The sequence below is a fragment of the Vombatus ursinus genome, unplaced genomic scaffold (assembly GCF_900497805.2).
Source record: "Vombatus ursinus unplaced genomic scaffold, bare-nosed wombat genome assembly UNPS02000582.1, whole genome shotgun sequence".
In the NCBI taxonomy this organism is placed as follows: domain Eukaryota; kingdom Metazoa; phylum Chordata; class Mammalia; order Diprotodontia; family Vombatidae; genus Vombatus; species Vombatus ursinus.
In genome coordinates, this window is record NW_020940360.1 from 29,412,163 (window position 1) to 29,438,210 (window position 26,048).

Sequence of the window (26,048 nt, forward strand, 5' to 3'; positions counted from 1 at the left end):
TCTGTCTCTCTCTCTCTGTCTCTCTCTCTCTCTCTCTCTCTCTCTGTCCCTCTTTCCCTACACACTCACACACACCCAGGAGAGATACTTCCAGCAGATGTTTGAAAATTTGAACCCCTCCATTAATACTATAATTTTCCTCCAAACAAACTTTGTGATATGCTTCCAGATCTCATAATTCATTTTCTACAACTTGCTAGATGAACTATAATAAACTGCAAATGGAATTTCACTTATATTCTTTTGTCTTTTGAGTATCACAAAATATTTTTTCACCCAACATCTCCCTCTCCAGTTATGGATTTCCAAACAAGAGTAAATATTCTTCTTTATAGTACAGTTTAATTGTTCCTTTAATCTAAGTTGTTTATTTTGGAAAAAGGTTTAGTCATTCTATTGTGATATTTTAATTATGAATCACTCCCCCACCCTATCTAATTTATACTTATAAATTTTTTGTATCTTTACATGAAGAAATAAAGTTACCTTGATTTTTGTACATAAGTTGTGAATTTATGTATACGTATATTTGTAGCCATGATTGGTATTAGTGATTTTCTTCTTTACTATTCTCTCCTTTGAATTATTGGTCACCTCCAATTCTAATCTTTTCATATACACACACACACACACACACACACACACACACACATATACACACACATATATGTATATATACATATACACACACATATGTATATATACATATATACACACATATATGTATATATACACATACACACATACATACATACACACACACACACATCCATGTTACTTTCTTCCCAAAACTACATGGAAAAAGTCCTTGTTACAAACTATCAGTCAATAAAAAATCATGCTTTCACTGACATGTATTTATATTCATGTGTTTGCAAAAATGCACATGCATACAGACATGAATATAAACACACACATAATATATGCATATTATCTAAATACATGTACACACGTATATATGTGTGTATGTCTCCAGTCTTAGCAATCTGACTCCATCACTTTCCTATTAGGAGATGGTTAACATCTCCTCATGAAGCTTGTGGAAATTGTAGTAATCAGAAGTCTTAAGTATTTCAAAGTTATTCTTTTTACAATATTGTTGTTGTTGTATAAATTTTCCTAGTTCTGCTCATTTTACTTTGCATTGATTCACATGTCTTCCAAGAAGCCATCTCTTTCATCATTTCTTAAAGTGCAATGATATTCCCCCACTTCCATTTGCATATATATTTGTGTGAATGTCATGAACTGGAACCTGTCTAATAAAAATTATTTTGCATATGTTTGATGGAAATTAATGTGAAAACCTAGTATATGTTTATGTGTGTACATATATGTATTGTACTTATACATGCATGTATACACATACATGTATATATTGTATAGGTATATATGCTTATGTATAGGATAAAATTAGCTAAATTATATAATTTCTGGAATGAACAATAAATATTATATATAAAATATAGTAAATTTTATATAAATTATATATTTATAACAGATAAATATATATAAATGTGTATATAAGACATATACATGCACATGTATACATATAAACATACATGTATAGGCACTAAATTATATAATTAATTTCTGTAGTGCATATACATCATGTGTACACACTACAGAAATGATTGAATTTAGTTAACAGAGTTGCCTTCTACTCTCAAAGATATTCATTAATATGTTCTGGATTGATAAGGGAATGCTTATTTACAGACACACTGTTTCTTTGTACTTTCAAAATTAAAAAAAATATTTCTTTTTATTGGGAAAATAAACTAATTCAGTGATCTTATGAATTGAGAATAAAGGTGGAAGGAAAGACATATTGCCTATTATATTGCCATTCTATCAGATTGTTTACAATTATTAATGATCTTTGCTGAAAATGTAATGATATATTCACAGGTTTTAAATTGGAAAGGAAGTTTATTAATATTCCAATCCAAAGCCATCATTTTACAGAGAAGGAAACTGAGATGAGAGAAGTGATGTGGGCTGCCTAATGTAACACAGTAATACATAGTATATCTACCATTACCTGCATGTCTTGTGTCTCCAAATCTAAAGGTCTTCTCATTACAACTTTCTCTAGTCATAGAATGTTTGAAAAAAAAAATATCTCGTCAGAACCACTAAAATTCTCTCAATATGTGGCAATTGGTTACAAGACTGTTTTCAATAAATCTCAAGAAAACTGTTCTATTTTGCCCTTTGTATTGAAGATACTTTGTAGAATCCTGGGGCCAGAAAGGAGAATTGCTTCCTTTTGTTCCTTTAGCTTGTTCTCCAATTATTTACATGTGTGATGACATGCAGCAATTTATTTGCTTTGCTAAATAATTCACTGTAGTTTTATGAGTCTCCTTAGTGCCTGTAAACTATGGTGCAATTTAAAAATGTGAACATAAGAATAAAGTTTCTATGTATTTTTTTAAGGAATATACACACACACACACACACACACATACATACATGTAAGGAAAGGAAAAATAAAAATAAACCTTTTGTAATGCTAAATGTTCTATTAAAATGTAATACTGTTGTCATTAGTCATAATAACAATAATATTGACATAGGTTTTAGCAATTCTGAGTTTTCTTCCTATCTCTGTGGCATAGCTATGTGATCAGCAATTATTTACCTTGGCTTCAGTTTCCTCATATGTAAGCTTATATAGATGAAGTCAATTTTTTCTGACTTCCTGTGTTAAAAAGGATATCTACCATGGTGAATCTACCCTCCCATATGGGATAGACTTATTATATTCTTTATAAGACATTGACACTTTACTCAAGGCTTAATTAGTACAGGAAAGAAGGCTTAGGGCATTAATGTAGCATCCTGGTTCCTTGAGTTACAAAAATCCACAGAGAACTCTGGCTGCGCCTTAAGACTTTGGATGAACAGTCTGATAGCATGACTAACTTCAGGAATAGGTCCTTTACTGAGCCAATTGCAATCATGATGACTATCTCTGCTCTGAATGTTCTTCCCTTGCTCTAAGTAATATTTTACTAGCTGTTAGGTAAATAATAGATTGTCTTAATTTTTTCCAGTATTGAATCTCAGGTATCAGACATACCTGGTCAAATTTGGCCTACTTTCCTTCTGTTTCCTTTGTACAGTTTTATGACTATGAATAAAATATGGTACTCATGTCATATATGCCTGTATAGACTTTACAATATTATCACAAACTTTCCTCTGAATGTTTCCATGTGAGAGCATTGACTCATAACCCATGTGAAAATTATTTTAAAAATAAATTTATCATTTAGCACATGTGTCTTTCATAAAATCAAGCCCCATTCTCAATGAGAATAATTTACTACTCCATTATAGCCTACTTTAATTTGACTAAAAAATATATCAAATGTGAAAAACATAATATATGCTGAAGACATGTAAATAAACTATTATCTGAAATCAGTTTTCAGTAAAATTTTGTTTTTAATATTTTCTGATATGCTTATAGTGTTTTTAGTGCCTACATTATTTTTGGTTACACATTGATTAAAATTACTATAAATTAACAATCTATTACTAAATTTTGTTATTCTAGATAACTGTTGATATCTACCAATAACCTTTATTAGATAATATGATCGCCTATAAATTGTTTAATCCATTTATTACTGTGACTTATCAACTATATATACCAACATGTTGAATAATCACTTGGAGAAAGAGGTCTTAGAAATCAGGTGTAATGTAGTCCAAACATGACTATGTCTTTTTGCTTTGGTTTGATGCATACGTGAATATTGAATTGTGATCTATCCTCAAATTCAGGGGAAAAAATTAAGTCCTGCCTGAGTCCCATACAAGATATGTGACCCTGGATGAAATATTTTGCCTTCTAATGCCCTAGGCAACTTTCTGAGATTCAGTTTCAGAGCAGAGGCTAATATACCCTGGACCTGAGGTTTCTGTACTAATGAAATAACAGATCAAGTTTAAAAACAAAGAGTTACTAGGGTTGGCAGGGTGCTGTATTTGCTTGAAAATTTAGCTTCCTAGAATTTTATGTTCCTTAACTATCTTTGAATGATCTCTACTTCCTCAGAGTCTAGATCAAAATTCACAGATTATAATATGTTAGAGAAGTAGAGAACAATAACAAGTACAGAATTAAAAGAGCTTCTTCCAGGGTTCTGTCATGGGTGGATGAAGGGTCTTCACAAACTAACTTTGACTCAGGTTAAAAAAAAACGTGATCATACATCTGGCAAAATTGCATCTTCCCTTTCCAAATATTTTATGTTCTAGCCCAAATAGATGAATTCTCACACTTAATACATATTTCATAATTTGAGACCATGTCCTTGCCTTTTCCATTTCTTTTACTAGAAAAGCAATCCCAAAATTAAATCTATATGCTGACAACAGAACCTTCAGAAAGTCTTCTTAGACACTACCAGATGGAATTGATCCCTCAATTCTCTTGAATGTCTATGACATATTGTTTGTAATTCTTATGTGACGCAAAGGGTATTTCCCCAATTTTGACAACTCTAACTGTAAAAACAGATGAGAATTATGTACCAGCATGACCAAAGACTAAGAGAGCTATTCATCAAACAAAAGAGTTGAGATATTCAAGGATCTGAAGCAAGTGAATGAAAACATTAGTCTGTGGTCAGATAATACAGCATTGACGTTGCTATCAACACCCAAGAGCAAGTGTACAATGACACAAGAGGCAGCTGGAATCAAACTTTTGGGAGAGTATGCTCTCTTTAATAAAAATACTCATTATTATTATTAATATTATTATTATCATCATTATCATTATTATTATTATTAGTTACTGTTTATATAGAGTTTACAATGTTCTAGGCACTCTGCTAAGTGCTTTACAATTGTTTCCTCATTTGATCCTCACAACAACCATAGAGAGTAGGTATTATTATTATTATCATCATTATCATTACCTCTGTGATACTGGACAAGCCATTTCACCTTTGTTTGTCTCCATTCCTTCATCTGTAAAATGAGGATGATAATGATGATAATAACTACAATTTATATAGCGCTTACTATATAGGCACTGTCTTAAGCTCATTACAATTATTATAACGATGCTGTATTAAGTGCTATTATTGTTCCCATTTTACTCTTGAGGAAACTGAGACAAATAGAGGTTAAGTGACTTGCCCAGGGTCACAAATAGTAAGTATCTGAGGCTAGATTTAATCTGAAGTCTTCCTGAATCCAGGTCCAACATTCTAGTCACTGTTCCACCCAGCTACAGTAATGGAAGCCAAAGAGCAGAAAGTAAATCTGAGGGATAATCACGATAAGCTGTCAGGTCAACAGGACTGAAAATAAATCAAACAAATGGAGAGCAGACTAACAAATGAATAAAGTTTTCTACAGGTTCAATGAACACTCTGGCCTTATGCACTTGTATAAACGATTATGTGTCATCACTATACTTTTGCTATTCAATAAGGGGGACTGTAAATAACTGGGGATTTTGCAATATTATAGTTATGTGTGGGCATGTTCTACTTCCCTTATTAGATAATAAACTGCTTAAGGTAAGAACTGTGACCGCTGTCCTGATTTTTCAGTAGTAATACATTCTGTCTGTAGTAGATCCTAATTTACCATTTCATGAATAAATGAATGGCCCTGAGATTAAATCTTTTTTGTGTCTGGAATAATAAATACTTCACCTGTTCAAGACTTTTTTAGGTTTTAAGTAATTGCTACACTTTAGAAATGCCTTTGACAACTAAGTATGGATGCTTAGCTAGTTGTATGACTTTGTTGCATAATCAAAACTACAGATATCAGCAATAAACTACCATTCATTATCATTCAGAATTCTTGTAATATATATTTTCCATTTCTTTGCTTAAACTTATACAATATTTATCAATAAAAATAATCCCTGATAATATATTGTTTGATCCCACACGTGTTCATTCCTTGGCTTCCAGAATTCCTTATTCTGTCCCAAGGTTCTCATGGTGGGAGCCAGGGGTCTGTTCACTAGCTTTGTGTCCTGGGGCCTCAGGTGCTGACAGCTGGAGGCTGTAGGGGTCTGGCAGCTTTCCTGTTAGTTAGCTGGACTCCTATTGGTGGTGCCTGGCTTTTGGGAGCTAAGATGGTGAAGTAAGCAGTAACTCACTATCCTTTTCCCGTATTCACATCCAAATAACCAAACAACCATAAAGTAGTGCCCCAGAATAAATCCTGGAACATTGGAGCCAGAAGAAAGATATTAAATAGTCTTTTAGTCCAGAAGACTTAGAGGATCAGCAAAAAAGGTAAGTATCACTCAGGTAAAGGGGAGCTCAGTACAGGACAGGAAATGTCCCAGCAAGACAGCAGCAAACAGCAACTCAGCAAACCAGTGGGGGATCTTAAGCCCCAGAGTGGTGGAGTAGGCAAATGCCAACACCAGGATCCCCCACAAAACTTAGCACAGAAAGGGGAGCCAGAAGACTCCAGCTTGGAGAGTCATCATATGCTTCAGCACAGCCCCAGGTGGACAGAGTTCCCCCAGAGACCAGACCCTGACTTGCTTCAGCCCAGGGCAGAAGGACATTTTCTGGTTGTTGGACCCCTGGGTGCTTCAGCACAGGCCAGGCCAAATAGGCATCCTCCAGAGGACAGACCTCTACATGCTTCAGTGTAGCCCCAGGTAAATGCAAAAAAAAAATCTTACACCAGACACCACTTTGAGGTTAATTTTCACCCCAGGTAGATTAATTTAGGACACTGCTTTGGACTCCTTAGACAAGAAGAATGTTTTTAGGCAATTGGGCTTAAGTGACTTGCCCTGGGTCACACATCTAGTAAGTGTCAAGTGTTTGGTCTGAGGTCAGATTTGAACTCAGGTCTTCCTGACTTCAGGGCCAGTGCTTTATCCATAGTACCACCTAGATGCCCCATATTGTAATTTTTTAAGAGTCTTATGACCCCAGGGAAACTTCTAGATGATTGATGACTGCTTTGACCTTCTTGCTGGCAGGTCTAACTATCTGTCATAAACACTCACAAACACATACACACACACACACACATATATTTATATACATACATACATATACATGCATATATGTGTGTGTACATATATATGTAGATATATATAGACATACATTGTGTATTTGTATGTAGTTAACTACAATCTAGATAGATTGATTGATGTGTGCATATCAATAGATGAATACAAATATATTTAATCTTCCTTAACTTATTTTAACCACCTTGGGAACTTCTTCTAGTGGGAGGAGCACAGGTTTTCATAAAATGACCATTTATTTTAACCTTTGGAATTTCAGTGACCAATTGCACAAGAACTGAGCAATTGATTACTCTATCTAGCAATGAAAATTGAAATTTATCCATGCTTTCTCATTCTAATGTGTTCCTTTTCTATGTCCTCCCATAATGTTTTATTGCTCATCCCCTCAATAAACTCAGGATCATCCTTTAGATGTATTGATATTGTATGAATATCAAAAGAATAAACCTTTTAATTATCAATGACTCCTCAAGGACCACAAAATGATTAGTTCACCTTTTTTTTCAGGGCATACTTATTTTTGATGACCACTTTTATAAGTTTCTGTATAATTTATTTAGTATGTTGTAGCTTTATCAAATTCACCAGGTACATCTTTTTTGTCCTTTGATTAAACTGTAAATTTAAATCATCTTAAACAATTGTATTTCATTCCTATATTATCACTGAAAAAATATTGCTGTTATTAAAGAGATTTTTTTCAGGAAGAAATTTAAGGTCATTAAAAACATCTCAAAATGTAACCCATCCAGCCTTCTTCCTTTTATTCAATCTTTAGGTTTATTCAATTTAAATACAATCTCATGTATTTAGAGTTAAGGCAGCTTGGTGGCTCAGTGTATAGAATGTCTGACACAAAGTCAGGAAGACTCAACTTCTTGAGTTCAAATATGGCCTTAGGTACTTTCTGTGTGATCCCAGGCAAGTCACTTAACTCTGTTTGCCTAAATCTTTTTATTTGTAAAATGATCTGAAGAAGAAAGTGGCAAACCAGTACAATATCTTTGCCAAGAAAACCCCAAATGGAGTCACAAAGAGTCTGATACACTAAAATGACTGAATAACACAACAACAACAACATTTAGGGCTAAATGAAAATTCAAAGTCAATCTAATACACATTCTTCATGTTATATATGAAGAAATGGAGGACAGACTTGTTAAATTACACAATTAAATCATATTCCTAAAGGAAGAGATATCTCATTTGAACATAGACACCCTGATTCTCAATTGAATGCAATAGCAATGTTCTAATCAAGATACATATAAATGAATCAGCACAGTGGCTACTTATTCAAACAATTTCAAGTGATCACTAACAAGCATTCTTCATTTATTTAGTTTTCCCCGTGTGGAGTTAAGTCTAGCTTTCTTCAGTGATTATGAATCTCATTTGAGGTCTCAGTATTCCAGAGTTAGATATAATCAGCATAATATCACATGCAAATAGTAATATCTCAAGGATTTTATATTTTATAAAGGTTTCTTTTGCACTTGGACTCTGAACTGGTCTTTGCAATGCTATAAACAGTTTTGTATGTGTAATAGCACCAGTCTCTTGTGAGACCACCTAGTTAACTCCTGTTCAAATTTTCACTTAGCAGAAGGTAGCTGGCTACTATGGCCCTCAGGGCTCTAGGGGTTATCTTTAAGGGCAGTAACATGAAATTGTAGTTCCTGATTCCCTTTCTAGTAACAATCAAGGAGTTGTTGAAATCAGTTTTACACATGCATACACACACATATATAAATATATGATATACATATATTACAATATACACATATATTATATGTGTGTTACACACACATGTGTGTATGTGTATTTATATACAATCTGCATGTATGTGTGTATGTAAATATCATGTTAAAATAATATATATATATAATATGTGTAGTGTGTGTGTGTGTGTGTATGTGTGTGTGTGTGTGTAATTTCTGAACATGCCAGGGCACACATTTCCTTTACAAATGCAAGGCACCTGCAAAGAATGGGTTCAGACATGAAATATAAGAGTCATAAAGGTAGACAGACAGACAAACAGATAGATAGACAGATAATATATGGGTCTGAAAGGTATTTTAAGAGACCTGATCCTGGTACTCCCTTTCTCCTTTCATGCATCCAATTTATATTAAAGGTTAAGAATGTTTTAGATTCTAGAGTAGACAGGTCTCTTCATTATCAAGGTTCATGATCCTTGAATCTGCTTTAATTCTTCAGTCTTTCCACATCCATTTTCACGTATACCTTCGTGTTGGGTTGGGGCTTCTAGTTAGTAGACTCTGATGTTGACTCAAGTTTCCAAAAAAGCATCTAATACATCTTCCATTTTTTTTGTAGTCCACAAGGTTGTAAAGTCATCAATTCTATTTTTAGAAATCAATTGCCTAAGATTAGAGGAGAACAGACCCAAATAAGCTGTGACTCAATATGCATGTTGTCACATGCCACAGTAGACAAAACATAGTCACACTTCTACCCACTCAGTAACTCTTGGAATATTTCATTTTACTTATCCACAGGTTGGAAAAGCCTACAAAGATCCTTGGTTATCCATTTTGTATATAAACTCAACATCTCATGAGTTATAAATATTCCCATCCTGTAAGCAAAACTCATGCTACATGCATAAAAACATTGTCCAAAAAAAGGGCTATTACTTCCATTATTTTTTCAAAGAACTATATATATATCTTAATAATAATTTATTTTCCCCAGTTACATGTAAAGATGTTAACATTCATTTAAAAAATTTTGAGTTTCTAATATAATCTCTTCCTACCTAATCTCTCCCCTTCTTGAGACAGTAAGCAATTAGATATAGGTTATACATGTTCATTCATATGAAACATATTACCGTATTAGTCATGTTGTGAAAGAAGACACAGACCCAAAGCAAAACAACAAAAAATAACAAGAAGAATGCAGAAAGTGAAAACCAGTATGCTTCAATCTCCATTCAGACTCCATCAGTTCTCTAACTAGAGGGGCATAACATTTTTTTCGTCATGAGTCCTTTGGAATTGTCTTGGATAACTACATTGCTGAGAATAACAGTCATTCACAGTAGATCATGGTACAATATTGAGGTTACTGTGTACAATGTTCCCCTGGTTCTGCTCAGTCCACTTTGCATTAGTTCAAATAATTCTTTCCTGTTTTTTCCCCCTGAAATCCACCTGCTAATAATTTCTTATATCACGGTAACATTCCATAGCAATTATGTACCACAACTTGTTTAGCCATTCCCCATTTGATGGACATCCTCACAATTTCCAATTTTTTTCCACCACAAAAAGAGTTGTTATACCTAGTTTTGTAAAAAAAAATGGACTCTTTCCATTTTTTAATGATCTCTGTGGGATGTAGACCTACTAGTGATATTGTTGTATCAAAGGATATGCACAGTTTGGTTGCTTTTGGGGCATAGTTACAAATTGCTCTCCAGAACGATTGGATCAGTTCAAAATTCCACCAATAGTGCATCAGTGTCCCAATTTTCCCACATCTTCTCCCACATTTATCATTTTCCTTTTTTGTCATATTAGCCAATCTGATAGGTTTGAAGTGGTACCTCAGAGTTGCTTTAATTTTTATTCCTCTAATCAAAAGTGATTTAGAGCATTTTTTCATATGAATATAGATAGCTTGGATTTTTTTTTACCTAAAAAATGCCTGTTCATATCTTTTGACCATTAATCAATTGGGGAATGATTTGTATTCTTGTAAGTTTGAATTGATTCTCCATATATTTTAGAAATGATGCCTTTATTAAAGACATGGGCTATAAAACTTGTTTCCCAACTTGCTGCTTCCCTTCTAATCTTGGTTGCATTAGTATTTTTTTTTTGTGTGTGTGTGTGCAAAACCTTTTTAATTTAATATAATCAAAATTGTCCATTTTACATCTCATAATGTTCTCTGTCTCTTATTTGGTCATAAGTTCTTCCTTTCTCCCTAGATCCAACAGGAAAACTATTCCTTGTTCTCCTAATTTGCTTATGGTATCACCCTTCATGTTTAAATTATTTATCTATTTTATCTTTTCTAAACTTTGTTCTTTGACTCATTTATTGTTCATAATTAGGTTATTTAGTTTCCAATTAATTTTTAAACTGTCTTTCCATGCCATTTTATTAAATGTAACTTTTATTGCATCATGATCTGAAAAGGATGCATTTAATATTTCTACCTTTCTGCATTTGATTGTGAGGGTTTATGCCTCAGTACTTGGTCATTTTTTGTGCAGGTGCCATGTAATGCTAAGAAAATGTATATTCCTGGGGGCAGCTAGGTGGCACAGTGGATAGAGCACCAGCCCTAGATTCAGGAGGATCTGAGTTCAAATCTGGCTTCAGACACATAACACTTACTAGCTGTGTGACCCTGGGCAAGTCACTTAACCCCATTGCCTAGCCAAAAAAACAACAAAAAAAGAAAATGTATATTCCTTCTATCTTCATTCAATTTTCTATAGAGGTTGCTCACATCTAACTTTTCTAAAATTCTATTCACCTCCTTAATTTATTTCCTATTTATTTATTCATTTATCTACCTATTTTTAGTTAGATTTATCTAGTTCTGAAAGGGGAAAGTTGATGTCCTTCTCTAGAATAGTTTTACTGTCTAGTTCTTCCTATAACTTATTTAATTTCTCTTTAGAAATTTGGGTGTCAAATCATTTGGTGAATATATGTTTATTATTGATATTACTTTGTTGTCTGTAGCACCTTTAAGGAGGATGGAGTTTCCTTCCTTGTCTCTCTTAACTAGACCTATTTTTGTTTTGGTTTTGTCTGAAGTCATGGTTGCTACCCCTGCTTTTTTTTTTTTTTTATTTCAGCTGAAACTAATATATTCTACTCCAGTCTTTTACTTTTATTTGTGTGTGTCTCTTTGCTTCAAATGTGCTTCTTGTTTATAACATATTGTAGGATTCTGGTTTTTAATTCACTCTGCTCTACATTTCGATTTTATTTGTGAGTTCTTACCATTCACATTCACAGTTATGATCACTATGTATTTCCCTCTGTCCTATCTTTTCCTGTTTATAGTTTTCTCTCTCTCTCCTTTCACCCTGCCCTCCTCATCATTTGCTTCTGAGCACCACCTCCCTCAATCTGCCTTCCTGTTCCCCTCCCTTCTTATTTCTTCATAGGGTAAGATAGATTTCTACACTCAACTGAGTGTGAATGTTATTCCCTCTTTGAGCCAAATTCAATGAGAGTAAGATTGAAGCAATGCACACCTTCTCCTTTTTCTCCACTGTAATAGCTCTTTCAGACCTCTTCATGTGATATAATTTACCCCCTTCTACCTTTCCCTTCTGTCTTCTCCCAATGCCATTCTCTTTCAGACTCCTTATTTGTTTTATATTATCTCATCAAATCAATTTATATCCACACCCTCTGTCTATGTATACTCCTAACTGACCTAATAGAGATACAGTTCCTAAGTGTTAAAAGAATCATCTCCCCAGATAGGGATGTAATCAGTTTAATTGTATTGAATAGCTTATTTTTTACTTCCCTATTTACTTTCTTATGCTTTTTTTGAAAATGCAATTTGCTATTTAGTTCTGGTCTTTTCATCAGGAATGTTTGAAAGTCCAGTATTTCATTAAATATCCATCCCCCCACCCCTGAAGTTTATGCTCAGTTTTTTCTGGGTAGTTGATTGTAATATAAGATCCATTGCCTTCTAAGTCCTTCAATACTTTAATGTAGAAGCTGCTAAATCCAGTGTAATCCTGAGTATGACTTCTGTATATTTGAATTGTTTATTTCTGACTGTTTGAAGTATTTTTTTTCTTTGATGTGAGAGTTCTGGAATTTTGCAATAATATTCTTGGGAGTTTAAATTTTGGGATTTCTTTCAGGAGGTGTTGGTACATTATTTCAATTTTCAATTCAATGTAGGCAGTAGGGAAGCAGTCAATATATAAGGACTGAAGAAGGTTTGATAGAGGGGTAATCTGCTGGGAAAGATGGGATGGATTGAAAATAATTTTATGAGGTAGAGGATTTTGCCTTGGCAAGGAGAAAGGCCTCCTCTTCATGTTAAAAAGAGGTTAAAGAAGAATTAGTGCAGATAACAAAAAAACAGGGAGCTGTTCTCACTTCATATTTTCAGTGAAATATGAGGTAACTCTCAAATGAGAGTCTGTGGAGAATTTGGAGCTGTGGGAGATTGTAAGAACAATGAAAATATTTGGAAAAGCCATTGTGGTGAATGGTGTAGTAAATCAGTTGGGGGAGGAGTTGGGCAAGCAAGGATTTGCCTTGTATCAATCCGGGCCTACTTGCTATTATGTAACATAAATTTGTAGTGGATACAATAGAGTTTTGTGATTTCCTCTAGAATGTGGCTAGGAGTGAAGGCCGCAGAGAGTGGGAGCAGTACAAAGCTGAGGTTTTGAAGGGCATGATCTTCAATAAGGTAACCATGCATGGGGCTAGAAAGAAGAGAATAGTCTAGGTTTGAACTGACTCACCAGGAAGTCAAGATGAGGAAGCAAAGAAAGTATAGCCAGTGCAAGGGTGATGACCTGAGGAAGAACTGAAGGGTAAAAACGCTGCAGGTTACTGTGAGGAAAAAGAACAGGGTATAGAGTTTGGGGACAGAGGGAAAGGTGGAATGATATCAGATTATGATCACATAAAAGAATGTCAGAGTTTCTGTACATGGAAGTGGAACACTTGTGGCAAGATCAAGGGTTTTAGCACCTCTTTGTGTCGCTGTAGTGGGGTGGAGAAGTAGGTTACAGGAAATGAGCATGATGAGAAAAATAACTAGGATGAGGGTTATATTCTGTTTTCTGAGTTTAGCAAGGATGATTTTTGTGGCAAAAATACAGCAAGCTCACCAATTAGTATCATCTTATGTATCTATCCTACTGAAGTTTTAAAATAAGCTTTTTTGATTGTGTGTACTCTAAGTCAGCTGAAGTATTTGTGAATGTTCATTGTATTCTTTTATAACTTTTCAATTCATGTATCAAATAAACCACTACAGAAAATTTTTTTATGAATATTCCGGTTTCTGACAGATGATTTATTTCCCCACATCCATGCTTATTTATTTATTCATTCAAACTTCAATGCAAATAGCTACCTTAAGTATTCCAATACAAAAAGGATATGCACTTAAACATTGAAATAGTAATTCTTTACCTTCACTGGAAATAGATGAAGTGAAATATTAGATGAAAAATATGCTTTAAAAATGAAAAGCAGGTCTGTGTGCAATACAAAATAACTGAGCTTGTGGTGTCTGCTGAAAAAAATGTTTTTACTATGACAGCAAGAATAAAAGGATGAAGCAACAGTTGTCTGCTACTTGTATAGCCTCAGGTATTTATAGCTATGAAATTTACAAGCCCTGTATACCTAAGCTATAGAAAAATGACAGAATGCTATTCTGAATGGGAAGAGATTGTTCTTACACACATTTTTTCAAACATTTTCTATCGTCACTGACACATGCCCACAGTGAAGAATTGGAAAAATTATATAAATATGTGTGTATACATATACATACATACACACACACATAGACACATATAAAACAGTAAAAGTATTATTTTCCCAAATTAAAAAATGTGAGTTAAATTCAAAAACTTTAGAAAAATATTTTATTAGTTTTCATTTTGCTTCATTCTATTTTGTTTCTATATCTAAGAAAGGAAGCTAGAATATGAACTTAAAAATTTATATTCATTCTTAATGAAATGAAGGTAAGAAATTATTTTCCAACATCAAAAATCTATTAATTTTAGCTCCTTGATCATTTTTAGTAATATAAGGATCAAGAAAGAGAAAAGTGCTATATTGTATTTAAAAAATGAGACTTAGAAATCTGTACCCAGTGTAACTAGAGTCCAGGTTGTGGAAATTTGGGGGAAAAAGTGCCACAAAAAGATGTGAAGGGAGGTGCATCATGGGGAGCCAGGAAGAGGGTATTTGATTAGCACTACCAGTAATGTCCTCACCATGGCCCCATTTTGCTTCAACCTACACCTCACCAGAAAATTGGATTCTACTCTTGCTTCCATTTTTCTGTCCCTATCTTTATTTTTTAGGTAAGCTTTTTGCCATGTCTAACCAGGTACCAAACCTTTATGTCACTGGCACTTGGGCTGAGTCTTGAAGGAGAATAGGTATTCTGAGAAGTGGATATAAGTCATTCTAAGGAGAGTAGAAAGCCATTGCAAAAGCTCAGACATGGGGAATTGAATGTCATGTATGGGGATCATACATGTGTGTGAAGTATTATCTGTTCTAAGGATTGAAATATGTGTGTGTATATATATATGTATATATATACATATATATATATACACACACACATGCACATTATATACACATTATAAAAATTTCATCAACAATCATGCATTTTCCAGCAGCTCACCAGAGAGTTTATTAGTATTAGTCTTAGAAAAGTACGGCTAATTTTTGTTCAGCACAATCAAAACACTTCTTCAGAGCTTAAGGATAAATCATGGTGCCAGTTAGGACCAAGAAAAAAGTCTAACAACCAAGCATTTTTTTCAGGTTTCATATATTCATTATTTGCTATTACTTGATTAGATATTAAAAATAGATACTAGAGAATTATGTTTTAGGGAAATGTATTTAAAATTAAAACTATCTTTTTATAAAGTTTCTTTTGCAAAGGATTTGAAAAGCAAAAAGAAATACATTATTTTAAAATAATTGTTTTTTTTTTCTTATCTTTGTTTATTTTGACCAAGGAACATTTTGAGCACATATGCTAGGAAAAAAAAAAAAAGAAAGAAACGTTTGGAAAAATATGTTGCAAAATGATTTTATATTGCCTAATGCAGAAGTAGACAAAAGTATACTTATTTCCAGGAAGCTGCAAAGCACACATGATTTCCAAATATAATATCATCAAGGAAAAAATTCCATAATGATGTATTTGGAAGAATTTTCCATAACACTTGATATGGGCCAACTGTTATAATGCAATGTAAATTAATTGTGCATCTTTTAAATGGTTCTTTCTATTTTAGCTACTTTTTTTTATCAGGAATGTAAATGTCTTACCATCATAAACTGATAATTATTACAGTTCCTGTCATATAACAAGCCCTTGATAAATGTTCGTTTACTATTGTCAAAGAAAGATTTAGAACTTTTTTCATGCTTCCTTTAGTAATAGATCAAAAATTGCTGATTTCATTCTAGGTTAAGGGACTTCACCCAACTATTTACACCTTTCTACTCCAAAGCAGAATTAATTCTGAACTGAGAGAAGGAAAGAACTTCTGGTGGGCTCTCCAAATCCCAGCTAGGAAGGGTTGGTAGGTGACACTGGAAGACTGATGCATTTTAAAAGCTTAGTACCTTGCCTATGGTTATATCAAACTTGGGTGAAAATGGCAGAATCACAAGGAAAACAAAACGCATAAGTCCCTTCTACTACTACTGTGCTAGAACACATTTCCAAATCCTGTGCACAATTACATCAGCATCTATATGGAAGTCAAATTGAATTCAGAATTTTTTGCTTGTTCATTTAATATGAAAATGTAGGAGAGACTGATAATAATTTCATAGTCCCTAGAGATTTAGCTTAATTCAAAAGGATGAAGTGCAGGGATAAATGAAAAGACATTGGTTGTTGTTCTCCTTCATTTTCAAAGGAGATCAATAACATCAGGTTGTTGTTGTCAGGGTACACTGTGTTCATCTGTGGGTAATCAGTCCAATAAGTGTTCACAAGACTCTACCACAAGCTGGGCACTAGTAGACTGGTAGAACATTTGGGATGCAGAGAGCTATGGGATTACACAGTTTACATTTCCTTTATGCTGCTTTGAATTTGCTTTGGTCATGGGATGTAGCATCATTTTTGCTGTGGGCATGCATGCAGGGCCATCCTATGCCAGGGTCTGTCATGTCTTACACTTGATACTAAAATTCTTTTAGAGAAACCTTGAGAGTATCCTTGTACTGCTTCTTCCTACCACCATGTGTGCAATTGCCTTCTACAAGTTTTCTTTAAAACACATTTTAGGCAAATATATGTTTGACACACACTATGTGGCCAGCCCATCAGAGTTGCATTCTATGTGGTAAAGTCTGAATGCTTTGCAGTTCAGTTCAAGGGAAGATCTTAACATCCAGTATCTTATCTTGATAAGTAATCTTCAGAATCTTCCTAGGACAATTCAAATGGAAACAGCTTAGTTTTCTGTCATGGTGATGATAGACTGTCAAGTTTCCACAAGCATACAACAATAAAGTCAGCATATGGCTCTGCAGACTTACAATTTGGTATGCAGTCTAATTCCTCTTTTCCTCCACACTTCTTTTCATAACCTCTCAAATGTTGAGTTAGCTCTCAACCTCATCATCTATGTTGACATGCCTGGTTACCAAGGTAAGTTAACTGATCTAGAGCATTTAAAATTTCTTTATTTACTATAACAAGTGGTTTCATGTATGGATGGTGCAGTGTTGATTGGTGGAAGACTTCTGTTTTCTTGATGTTGATTATCAGGCCAATATTATCTCAAGAAGCAGAGAATTGATCCCTACTCTGGCCTCAGAGTCTGCATTGAGCACACAATTATCTTCAAACAAACCTACAAATCAACTCTCCTTCCACACTAGTCTTAATCTTGGGGTGCATGGGGTGTTCAGGGAGGACTAACACCTCTGATGTGAGGGCTTGCTGAGCCCTTTTCAGGGCTGCTTATCCATGTTTAGCGTACATCTGTCACCCAACTTTCACCTGTGGTTCCAAGAAGACGAAGCATGCATAGTGGCCAGACCCCAGTAAAACTAACTTGTCAGATTGTATAAACTATGTTGAGAGTAACTGACAGGCTTCTATCCTGTCTCATCCCAAGCATGTGAAGATATTTCCAAGATGAGAATGATTTGTTCCGATAGCCATGAAGGTGGATGAAGCAGGCACTATGGAATGCCTAAGAGCCTAGTCAGAAGTAGAAGATGCCAAGGATATCCACCACATACCAGGATATCACCAGTCATCTTAACCTTTGTCTTACCACTGGACTTTAATGACTTTGGAAGAGATAGACATCTAAAGATAAATAAACAAACAAACAAAAAAACTCTCAGTGTAGGTAAAGACTTAGTTGGAGCAAGTTATCTCCTGGGGGAGCTAAGGAGAACAGAAATTTTCCTGGATACTTTGGTAAAGTATGTCAACAACTTTCATTGTTTAGTAAACTGTTATTAATTTGCATTTTCATAAGTTGGTTCACCTAAAAAAAATTGCATCCTAAAAGTATTCCAGGGAGCTATAAATACTAGTGAGCAAGAAGAGAGGGGCAAGTAAAAGTGTGTCAGTCAATTATATTTTGAGATAGGTTTTCATCAATGGTTATTGATTTGGGAACAATAATCTCATAAATCATACCATTGAATTAATTTTCTTTGAATAAGTAGGTCTTTTGCCAGAATTTTATTTTTATAACTCTCACCTTTGAGCTTCATTTTCCTCCCTGAAGCATGGTACTCTTCCCTCTAAGTGCAAAATTAGATTGAGCTTCATTTCAGTTCTTCTTGTCTCCCCTATTGTACTGCAAGCCAATTGAGGCAGTCTGTAGTGAACTACATGGGGTTTGATGGTAGAAAGCACCACTGCCATTCCCCTTCTACTGTTCCTTTTTAATATAATTTTTATTTCATTAATTATTTCCCAATTACATGTAAATAAAATTTTATCATAAAAAATTGAGTTCTAAGTTCTCTCTTTACCCTTCTATTCTCCTTGAGAAGGCAAGCAAATGGATATCAATTAAACATGTGAAATCATACAAAACATTCCCATATTAGCCATCTTGCAAAAAATACAAACAAAATAAAAAATAAAAAGAAAGTAAACAAGTATACATCAATTGGCATTCAGAGTTTAATGGTTCTCTATCAAGTAGTGGATAGCATTTTTCATTATGGGTCATTTAGAATTGTCTTGGATCATTATCTTGATCAGAGAAACTAAGCCTTTCACAGTTGATCATTCATACCTTATTGCTGTTATTGTTTGCAATGTTCTCCTGGTTCTGCTCACTTCATTTTGCATGAGTCCATATAAGTCTTCTGAGCTTTTTCTGAAACCACCCTGCTCATCATTTTGTATTGCGCAATAGTATTTCATCAAGATCACATACCACAACTTGTTCAGCCACTCCCCAATTGATGGAAATCCCCTCCATTCCAATTCTTTGTCACCACAAAAATTGCTGCTACATATATTTTCATACATAAAGGTCCATTTTCTTTTATCTCTTTCGGATACAGACCTAGTAGTGATATTGCTGGGTAAAAGGTAAAGCACAGTTTTATACCTTTTTGGCTTAGTTCCATATTGTTCTCCAAAATGGTCATGATAGTCCAGAACTTCACTAACACAGAATTATTGTTCCAACTTTTCCACATCCCCTTTAGCATTTGTAACTTTCTTTTTCTTTAATGTTAACTAATCTGAGAGGAGTCAGGTTCAGATTTAGGGCAGCTAGGTAGTGCAGTGGAGAGAGCACCTCCCTGGAGTCAGGAGGACCTGAGTTCAAATCCAGCCTCAGACACATAACACTCACTCACTGTGTGACTCTGCACAAGTTACATAACCCCAATTACTTCACCAAAAAAAAAAAGTTCAGCTTTTTGGATTAACTTTGCAACAGTATAATGACTGTGAGGAAAGGTTTCTTGAAATTTTAAGAACATATCTTTCTGAGAACTTCCCTTTCCTAAGATCTGTAGTATCTCCTGCACACTGCATACTGAACACTAGAGTTAGATTAAAGTGTGACTTTAACTATATGAAAAGTCCTTTATTGTACAGGTCTGTCCTGAAGAATCACCTTATAATTTACCATTTGCAACTGAACTCAATTCCTTAGATCTAAATAAAGGTACCAGAAAAAAAACAGATGTATGAAAGTTGCAAAGCCAAGCACAATAGCTTTTCACTCATAGCTGAACTTTTCTAGGGCATTAAATGACCTGTTACATAGGTCAATGTTATTATTCTCATTTTTCAGAAATGTCTGATGGCTTATCTAGAATCATCAAGTAATTCAGTAGTAAGTGCAGAAATTGACTTTAGTAAGAGGAAGAAAATAATCACAAAAGGAAAATTCCAAGAAATGATTTTGGAAGGAGGAGGGAATTAAGGCAATGTAGTAGGTAGTTATCCTGACCTTATACTCTAGGATACGCTCAAGTGTCCAAAAGCTGATAAAAGTCTTATTGGAAATTTTCCAAAGGAAGAAGATCCCTAGGAAAGTCAATCTGAAGGAATAGGCTAGCTAAGCAAGATGTTTAGATGTCTTTTCTAAATTAATACACTTTCATTTATATATTTTGACATCATTTTAGAACACATTTATCCCTATATACCCCCTTTTTCCATTCCCAGAGAATCATTTTTCTGACATTTTTAATAAAGAGAAAAAAATCAGCAAAATTAATCCACATATCCAAAAATTCTGACATTATTTGCAGTGTTCCATACAAGTGGACCCATAACTCTGCAAAGGATCAGATGAAGGTGTCATCTCAGATCTCTTTTTTGAACAAGGTTAGTCATTATAATTTTGCAACACTCATTTTCAGTTATGTGGTGATTATTGTTCTTGGCATTTATATTGTCATAATCATTATGTTTGTTATTTTCATGGTTCTGCTTACTTCATTTTACTTCAACCCATATAAGTTTTTCTATGAATCTATGTATGCATCATATTTGTCAATTCATACAGCATGGTAATATTTCATTATATTAAATTAACATAGTTGGTTTTTTTGTCCATTCCATAATTGATGAACATCTACTTTGTTTCCAATTCTTTGATTCTACAAAAAAAATGATACTCTAAAAATTTTGAAGTCTGTGGAGTCTTTCATACATCTTTTTTTTTCCTGGTACCTTTATTTAGGTATAAGGGATTGAGTTCAGTTTGCAAATGGTCAGCTATAAGGTGATTCTTCAGGACAGACCTGCACAACATTGTGCTGCCTGCTAAAATGCAAATCCCTCAGGAAAACTGACTATGTGAAGTTCCCTTAGGGTAGGCCTACATGATATAGGGCTACTAGTACCCACCAAAGGATTTTGGGTGGCCATAAAAAATGTAAAGAATATAAAACAGGCTTGCACAACATCAGTCCCACGGGCCAAATGTTGTACAGATCTGTTTTAGGATATATTTTTACTCAGATCTTTTTTATGCATAATTTTCCTCTTTATTCAATCTCATTGGAGTATAGACTTGGTAGTGGTATCACTGGGTCAAGAAGAAAAGTTAAGTTATCCAACAATGGTTGGGTTTAGTAATTCTTTGGGCATAGTTTGGAATTACTTTGGAAAATGGCTCAATCATTTCACAACTTCACTAATAGTGCATTAATGTGACTATTTTCCCACAACTTCTCTAGTATTTGTAATTTTCCTTTTTGTTTTTGTCAGTTTTGCCAACCAGATTGATAGGAGATAAAACCTCTAAATTGCTTTAATTTGCAATTCTGTAATTAATAGTTATTTGTAGCATTTAAAAATATATAGCAATTGAGAGTTTGAATTTCTTCTTCTGAAAACTGTTCATATCTTCTGACCATTTTCTCTATTGGAGAATGGTTCTTATTCTTGTAAATTTTAAACTGTCCCTTTGAACATGAGGAATGATACCTGTTTCCTATACTATTTAGTCTCCTCCTGCATTAGAATGGTTTTAGCTATACTTTCAGGAGTTCTTCACCATATCTCACCAAGAGCCAAGATAGAAAATTTTCACATCTCTGAATCCAGTAAGTGAAGCAGTGTTAATCTCAATAGGACTTGAATGCCTCAATAGAAAGGGGGTTCTCTCTCAGTTTCTCTTTTTCTTTAAATAAATTTATTATTTAACACATTTTTTAAAGTTCTGAGTTTTAAGTTCACATCCATCATTCCTTTACCCACTGAGAAGATAAGAAATATGATATCAATTATATATGTGAAATCATGCAAACTATATTAGTTATGTGTCAAAAATGAACAAGAAAAATGAAGAAAAGAAAAAGAAATTATGTTTCAATAAATGCTCAGATTTCATCCATTCTCTCTCTGAAGGTCTATATTATTATTTATCAGAAGTCCTTCAGAATTGTCTTGGATCATTGTGTTGATTGGAATAGCTAAATCATTCACTGTTGATCATTGTACTATATTTGTGCTACTATGTACAAAACTATGGTTTTGCTCCTTTCACTTTGCATCAGTTCATTTAAGATGTCTCAGGGTTTTTTTTGCTTCTGAAAGCATCTTGTTTGTCATTTCTTATATCACAATAGTATTCTATTACAATAATATACCACAATTTGTTCAGCCATTCCTCAAATGGTACACTTTAATTTCCAACTCTTTGATCCCACAAAAAAATGAATGCTGCTATAAATATTTTCATATATATGGGTCTACTTCTATTTTCTTTGATCTGCTTAGGATACAAACCTAGTAGTGGTATTTCTGGGTTAAATGGTATGCACAGTTTTATAGCCCTTTGGGGATAGCTCTGTATTATTCTCCAGAATGGTTAGACCAGTTCACAACTTCACCAACAATGCATTAGTGTCCCTATTTTTCCACATCCCTTACAGCATTTATCATTTTCCTTTCCTGTTATGTGGTTCAGTATAATAGGTATGAGATGGTATCTCAGAGTTGTTTTATTTTGCATTTCTAATCATTAATGTTTTTCCAATAGTGTTTTTCCAATGAGATATTTCATGTTCTATTTTTTTCATTCTTCTGAGTTTGTTTTATTGTTTCTTGATGTCTCCTGGAATCGTTAGCTTCCACTTGCCTAATTATTAATTTTATGGAATTATTTTCTTTGTTGATTTTTTGTACATCTCTTTTCAATTCAGTCAATTTTTTTGAGGAGTTCTTACTTTTAGTGAATTATTGTGCATCTTTTATTATTTGGCCAATTATGTTTTTTTAACATATTCTTTTTGTCAGTATCTTTTGTGCCTCTTTTTACAAGTTGGTGATTCCCTATTTAATTTTTTTTTGCATCATTCTGATTTCTTTTCCCAATTTTTCTTCTACCTTTTTTATTTGATTTTGAAAATCAATTTTGAGATATTTCAAGAATTTTTGTTGGGATTGTATTCAATTTGTATTTTTTTTTCTCTTTGAAGCCTTGCTTCTGGCTATTTTTAGATCGTGATCTTCTTCTGAGTTTGTGTCTTGATTTTCCTTACCGCTATAATAGCTTTCATGGTAAGGTTCTTTCTTTTGTTGTTGCTTTCTCATTTTTTCCAGATTATTTCTTAACTTTTAACTTTATGTGAAAATTTGGTCCTGCTCCCTGAGTGGGGTGTGAGTGGGACCTATCCCAAGCTTCAGGTTTTTTGTGCTACTGTTTTCAGAATTAGTTCTGAAGGTCTATATATTTTCAATGCTTCAAAAATTATACGATCTGAAGATATGTATGGTCACTGATCTCCTGTCCTGTGCTCAAGTTTTTACCCAGGAAGAACCCCACTTCCCTACAGCCACAAGTGCCAATACTCCTCTTGTTCTTGGAACTGTGACCAGGTCCCCTGATTTCCTGCAACTGAAAGCAAGAGTGGTCATTTCTGCCCTGAATCTATGACCGGGGTCCCTGCTCCCCTGTAGCAGCAAGTGCTAGTGTTCCTCTTCACCCTGGAACTGTGACTTAGGTCTTTGTATAGACAATGTAACAGGGTCCTGTGCACAGGGCCAGCTCAGGGTCCCCTGTAATGTCTTTCTGATTGGTTGCCTACCCCTCTTATTGTCTCTGGTCTGATAGGTTTCAAAGATACTGTTGCCTTTGTTATAGCCACCTCCAAGGTCCATCAATGATGTTGCTGTTCAATGCACCCTGGACTTGACCTTATCCCAATCTCACAGACTTCTTCTACTCACCTCCTATAATGTGCTGGGGTGGATATAAATGTCTTACCTCAACCTTTGGTTGGCTTTGACACTCTAGAATTTTATTTGAAGAATTATTTTAAAGGTGTTTGGAAAAGTATGTTGGAAGAATTTTGGTGGGTTGTTGACTCAATTCTGCCATCTTGGCTCCACAATCCTTTCTTTCTAATTTTATCTGCATTAGTTTGGTTTGTGCAAAAACTTTTTAATTTCACAAAATCAAAAATATTCATTTTACTTTTCATGATTCTCTCTATCTCCTGTTTGATTATAGACTCTTCATTATTCATAGATCTAGTAATTTTTCCTTGCCCTCCTAATTTACTTATGATGACACACTTTATGTCTAAGTCATTTATTCATTTTCACCTTATTTTGGTATATGGTGTGAGATGTTGGTCAAAGCCTAGTTTCTGTCAAATGACTTTGCAGTTTCCTCAGCAAGTTATGTGAAATGGTAAGTTCTTGCCTCCAAAGCTTGAATCTTTGGGTTCATCAAATACTAGAAAACTCTTGTATGTTACTATTATGTATTGTGTACCAAGTCTATTCCACTGATCCATAACTCTAATTCTTAGGCAATACCAGGTTGTTTGCATGATTACCCATTTGTAACATAGTTTGAAATCTGATACAGTTAGGCCACATTCCTTCACATTTTTTTTTCCATTGGTTCCCTTGATACTCTTGACCTTTTGTTCTTCTAGATCAATTTGGCTATTATTTCTTTTTCTAGCTGCATAAAATAATTCTTTGTTAGCCTGACAATTTTCTTTTTTCTAAACCAGGTGATATATATATATATATATATATATGTAGATACATATTTTTATTCGTGTATATATATATACATGTATATACATAAATATATAAATATATATATATTCTTTTTTAAAGGAGCAGCTACTAGTGAGGAGGATATCTTTCCATTCCTCAGATACATCTGTTAAGGAATATGGTGGTAATCTCTTAGCTTTAATTTCATTATCTACATAATAGTTTTAAATAGGACAGCTTCAAATAAATTTCAAGTAGGTCCTGACTTATTTTACATTATTTTGTAAAGAATAACATTCTCCTCAAAGTCATTGACAATTCAAGTTTTGCCGAATAGCTGTTGGCCTGTTTCCTTTCCTCTGCCTATCCTAGAGAGACATATTTTAAAAAAACTTACTCATTGCTTTTCTCTAATTATTCTGGCATTAAGACCAGATTATTCTATGAAAAAGATGATCTATTAGAGTCTCTAGGACCACAGTAATTCTCTGCATTCTAAAGATTACTACTTTTCTTATTGTGATCATTATTACAGTGAAAGAAAATTTGTGATGAAAGTGAATGAAATACACAGCAAAACACACAGCAAAAATTTACATTGTAATTAAACAATTTTAGTCAAGGAATTAGCTATCTGATTTCTAAGGAAAAAATGTTCATGAAATTTAGTCTACTTTGTCATTTTTGGGTTTCCAGATAACAACCCACTGATGCATTTGTAAACACGAAAAGAATAGGAATGACAGATATTCAAAATCCACAGTCTTGAAAGGTCAAAACTCTATAGTATGCTATTAGAATCCTTATATTACTATCTTTCCTGCCTCTCAGCAAAGGGAAATAGATATATTTTCTACTTATTAATAAGTCTCTCCAAAATCTCCCACTTTGAAATAAACCTCAGTATTTTATCAGTTTCTTGCCAGACAATTTAAACTTATGACAAATATTTCTAAAGATAAACAGTGTATGTATGTATGTATAGACACATATCTGTATATACACATATACGTATGCATATACATATATACACATATGTGTATTCACATATAGAGAAATGCATGTATTTATATATTTTACATATTTATATGAACATACTAAGTTTGTATATATGAAGCAAATATGCATATATACACAATAAACAAAGATTTTTGTGTATATGTATATTACATAGATTAGATATAGATAGATAGATAGATAGATAGATAGATAGATAGATAGATAGATGATAGATAGATAGATAGATAGATAGATAGATAGATAGATAGATAGATAGATA